Source organism: Lepidochelys olivacea (assembly GCF_965140295.1).
Source record: "Lepidochelys olivacea isolate rLepOli2 genome assembly, chromosome: 17".
Taxonomy (NCBI): Eukaryota; Metazoa; Chordata; order Testudines; family Cheloniidae; genus Lepidochelys; species Lepidochelys olivacea.
The window spans coordinates 17,327,776-17,333,169 of NC_140427.1; the positions used below are offsets into that span (position 1 = coordinate 17,327,776).

General features: G+C 45.7%; 1 long non-coding RNA gene across 1 annotated transcript; it reads left to right on the forward strand.

Annotated features, from left to right (window-relative positions):
• Positions 1-4,557, forward strand: LOC311532576. The gene is made up of 3 exons (XR_014714409.1): positions 1-2,770; positions 2,872-3,417; positions 4,064-4,557. It is a non-coding gene; the product is annotated as an uncharacterized lncRNA (long non-coding RNA).
• The last annotated feature ends 837 nt before the right edge of the window (positions 4,558-5,394 follow it).

Here is a 5,394-nt window from a genome sequence, read left to right on the forward strand (position 1 = left end):
AGAGGGATTGGGGTCATTTTGAGGGGGTGGTTGTAGGTTACACATTAGCTTAAAACGTTGGCAGTGGAATGCTGCATTTAAAATATGTTTAATGTATGTAGGGGTAGTGTAGTGGTTAAAATATAGGACTGAGAACTGGCTCTGGGTTTGTAGTTGAGGCTCTGCTGCTGTCTGGGAGCGATCTTGTTGGCTCAATTTCTCCATTGGTGAAATGGGGCAATATTCATCTAATTCAGATGAATTGTGGTTGGCTTAATGTTTGTGAAGTGCTTTGAGCTCCTGGGTCACAGGTGCTATATAAAGGCAATGTATTTTCCTTGGTGGTGAATAACAGCCTTTGTAGTCTGAATCAAATATAAAGACCCTTTGACATGTTTTGGACAACTTGCACAGAATTCTAGTTGTAGACCTTGAGCCTAAATCTGCTGTCTGTTATAACAGCATAAATTAGGAATGACTCCATTTTAAATCACTGGAACTGCCCTGGTGTAAAACCTGAGCACATCTACAACAGTCTAGCCCAGTGCTCTGATCCTATACTTTCGTTTCCCTTGTTTGTTATGAACAGCGTATTTCATACAATCAGGATTGTGCTGCTTTGTGACACAACTGAACTATCACAAGGGACTCTTTTAAAGGTCTGTCACAAGTGGCGGGTTGTCTTCAGGTGACAGGCAAGTACCGCAATCACATGAAGTCCTAAACAGCACAAGTTTGGTTTTAGGCAAAAGGCTTCAACAAACCTTTTAAATAAAAACAAACACACAATGACATGTTCCTGAAGAGGATGCTTTTCAAAGTTCCTCTGCTGACACCAGCCAGTCATTGAAAGGCCAGTCTCAGTTGGGAGGCTGATAACTGTGTCTAAGGCCTTGTCTACACTGCCACTTACAGCACCGAAACTTCCTTTGAACACACACACACACACACACACACACACACACACACACACACACACACGATGCAAGTTTCTGTGCTGGAAAGTGGCAGTGTAGACAGTGCACTTGAAAAACTGTAGTGCTTGGTTTCAATGGTTGGTGTTAGTGAATAGAGATTTCCCTACCCTGTGCCCTACTTAATCAAATCTGTGGGATGTTCTCCTGGTGCTGTTTTTCTCCCCTGCTCTTCCTGCCTCACTTCATTCCTCCTCCCTCCCCTGGTTTCTTGTTCCATTTCCCCATGGTACAGCTTGTCCTTCCATCAATGCTTCAGCCTTTTTTTTACATCTTCCGTGCAAGTAAGAGGAAAGACTTAACCTGTATAGTGTGCAACAAGAGCAGAAAGTGTTAGTAAACTGACGAAGGGTGAGATTGAAGCTACTTGAAATCTTTGTCAGTGGTCCGTTCTCTCTTGTGGCTTATGTCTACACGGGCACTTCGTCGGCAAAACTTTTGTCGTTCAGGGGTGTTAAAAAACCACACACGCCGAACGACAAAAGTTTTACCGACAAAAAGCACCAGCGTGAACAGCGCTTTGTCGGCAGGAGTGCTTTCCTGCCGATAAAGCTGCTGCTGCCCGTGTTGGGGTGGAAGTTTTCTGTCGGCAGGAGAGCTCTCTCCTGCCAAAAACAGCAGTTTCACTGTGTGGCTTTTAGCTGCCCGGCTGTAGCAGCACTGCTCTCTTGCTAAAAGCTGCGTAGTGTAGCCATAGCCTCAGACACCAAAATGTGTGTGTAACTTCCAAGGCCTCTGGTTTAGCAGTGCCTAGGATTGCCAACTCTGACTGGCAAGCTATTCTGGGAGATTTTTCCCCCCAACATGATGTAATGACAGTTTCTTAAAATATCTTATTAAAATCTCCCGGATTGCTTTCAACAGTCACCGGGAGATCAATGCCGATTCCGGGAGACTCTGGCCAATCCTGAAGGGTTGGCAACCTTAGCAATCCCTCTCTGTTCATGAAAGCATTTAAACACATGCTTAACTTTAGGTACATGCTTAAGGCATGGCCTTATGCAAATACCTAAAGTTAATTGAATACTTAAGTGCTTGTCTTGGAGATGGACCTAACCATGTGCTTAAACGTTTTGATTGGCCTGCTATTGTAAGCAGGAATATTCCTATATAAAAGAGCAGAGAGGCATGGAATTCTCAGTTCTTATCAAAATGCTTAAGAATAGGTCCTCTCTCTTACATTCTTACCGTTTTCCATTACATAAACCAGCTACAGTAAAACTCATATTAACCAAAATGTAACTGAGCTAATTCTGTTTTTCAACTTTTTATTTGTTTAAGAGACACAAGGTGGATGAGGTAATATCTTTTATTAGACCAATTTCAAGAAGGGAGAAGCTTTTGAGCTTCACAGAGCACTTCCTCCGGGCTGGAGAAGGAAACAAGAGTCCAAGCTAAATACAAGATGGTACAGATTAAGCATTAGGGGTTCACACATGTTGCAGGAGAAACACTTAAAATGAAGTGGAGAATGGAGAGTTAGTAGGTGACGGGGTGTGTTACAATGAGGCATAAAACCCAGCTGTCTGTTAAATCCATATTTTTAGGTCTTGTCTACACTACAGGGTTTTGTCGACAAAAAAGTGGATATGTACACACTGCATTGTGACTTTTGGCCTCAAATGCCCTGGTTTGGCGACAAAATAAAACCACTCCAATGAGAGACATCGGCTTTTTGTGCAAAATTTTTGTCGACAAAGTGCTGGTGTAGGCACCACACTTCATTTTATCGCTTTAATTCGCCTCCAGGAGGTGTCCCACAATGCCCATCCTGACTGCTCTGGTGAGGGGTTTGAACTCCACTGCCCTGCAGCCAGGTAAACAACCATCCACCCCTCCCCCTTAGAAGCCCTGGGAATTTTTGAAATTCTCATTTCCTGTTTGCTCCACATGGAGAGGTCTCATTGCATTTTCACAGGTGACCATGGCAGGTTATCGCAGCAGACGCTCTCCCACTTGGTCCACTGTGGAGCTGCTGGAGCTGCTCAGTATATGGGGACAGGAGGCTGTGCAGTTCCAGCTGCGCTTAAGGAATTTTGATACCTACGGGCAGATTTCTCGAGGCTTGTGCGAAAAGGGCCATGATCAGGACACATTGCAGTGCAGACCGAAGATAAAGGAGCTGAGGCAGGCCTACCATAAGGCAAGGAAGGTGAACCGTTGCTCTGGTGCTACACCTAAGACCTGCTGGTTCTAAAGGAGCTGGACACTATCTTCTGTGGCGACTCTACCTCCACCATCAAGAACCCTGTGGATACTTTGGGGGGTCTGGAGGTGGCGGAAAGAGGACCAAACCCAGAGGATGAAGTCATTGATGAAGAGGTGGAGTTAGATGAGGATATGCAGCTCCTGGCAGGGTCGCCCGGTGGGGCAGGCAGCCAGGAACTGTTCACCACTCCAGAGATGTTTAGCCAGTCTCAGCAGTTGCTCTCCAGCAAGTAAGAAGCAGGAGAGGAGACGCCTGGTAAGTGGCTGTGGTTTGTGTAGTACGGAGCTGGGTTCAGGGTATAGAAATGTACAAGGTTGGCTGTTTTTCTGTGAGCTGGACATTTCCCTGTCTAGCTAATCAGTATGGTGGAACAGGGTGTTGATGCATGCCGAGATCTCATGGGAATCCTCCAGAGAGATCTCCAGGAAAGTTTCCTGGAGGTACTCGGTAATCCTCTGCCGAAGGTTCCTTGGCAGAGCTGCTTTGTTCCTTCCCCCATTGAAAGAAACTTTCCCACGCCATTCGTCAATCACTTGTGCAGGGACCAAAGCGGCATGCAGGCAAAAGCCACAAACGTGTAATAGATGAATCCTCGCTTCCCTGCTTACCCTCAGCAATGACCCCTGCCTGTGGAAAAGTGTGGGAGAATTTTAGAATTTTTTTTCCCTAGTTGGCTGCACTGTAACCCTTGCAAAGTGCTTTTTTCCCCCATGTAGAGCGCCCCCCCACTCCCCAGCCAACACTTACCATGCTTTGGGTGTTTGCAGAGATGTGTGCTTGCCAAGGGTCAGTGAGAAAGTGATTTGTTATGTTACAAAAGGTGTGATTTGCTGAAATGTTTCAATGCTGTGTGTGAATTTAACAGTCATGCTTCTGTGTATTGTTCCTTCTGCTTTGGCAGATGTGGCCTTCGTGAACAACCCGTACATACTGGCCAAGCGTCTCCACTAGATAAGAAAGTGCCCAAGACTGAGTAAAGAAGACGTGTTCTGTGCGGTACTGCACTTCTCCAATGCAGAGAAGAGGGAATGCAAGGAGTGGAGGGAAGCCGAAAGGCAGGACAGAAAAGAAAATCAGGAGGTTTGTTAAGGATGCTACTAAGCAGATGTTTAAAGTCATGGAGGAGCAAACACAGATTCTGAAGTCTTTAATGATGTAGACTGAGCAGATGCGTGCCTGCTGTCCCCTGCAGGATATTCAGAACTCTTTTCCATGTCCCCCGAAACTCCGCCCGCACAGTCCTTTCTGCTTTCTGGAACTTCTCGGTTTCACCTTCACTCCATCCCCTCGGACAACTTTCAAAATAATAGCTGGACCTACACAGAACTCTGAAAGTCTGCGCTTCCTGGATACCTCCTTTCCCATCAATCATCTTTGTGTGGCTTCTTGTGCAATAAAAGCAAATTTTTGAATGGTAACTCATCTTTATTTGCTCTCTACAAATTGAGATAGCAGGCAGTTTAATCATTTGCTTACTGGAATGTAAAGCCCCAAATGTCACCATTTTTCCTAGGAAAACTACATGTAATGTAACTTCGCAGTACCCATCAGAGATATATATTACTGGTTCTCATTTTCAAAGTTTTGCCTCAAAGCCTCCCTGATTCAAATTGCCCCCCTCTGATAGCCCTGGTATCTGGCTGCTCAAAATCAGCAGCCAAGCAGTCTGCCTCAACACTCCACCCCTGAGCAAGCCTTTCACCCTTAGCTTCACAGAGATTATGCAATATACAGCACGCAGCTATAACCATGGGAATATTATCCTCATTGAGGTCTAACCTCCCAAAATGGATCGCCAGCACACCTTTAATCTGCCAAAGACACATTCCACTGTCATTCGGCATCTACTCAGCCTATTGTTGAACCACTCCTTACTGCTGTCCAGGTTTCCTGTGTAAGGTTTCATGAGCCATGGTTGTAATGAGTACACTGGGTCTCCCAGGATCACTCTTGACATTTCAACATCCCCCACTATAATCTGATCTGGAAAGAAAGTCCCTGCTTGTAGCTTTCTGTACAGGCCGGTGTTCCTGAAGATGCGTGTGTCATGCACCTTCCTGGACCACCCCATGTTGATGTCAGTGAAACACCCAGGGTGATCCACAAGCACCTGTGCAACAGCATGGACAAGTATCCCTTCCTATTGATGTACTTTGTCGCAAGGCAGTCTGGTGCCAAAATTGGAATGTGTGTGCCATCTATCGCCCCTCCACAGTTAGGGAAACCAATTTC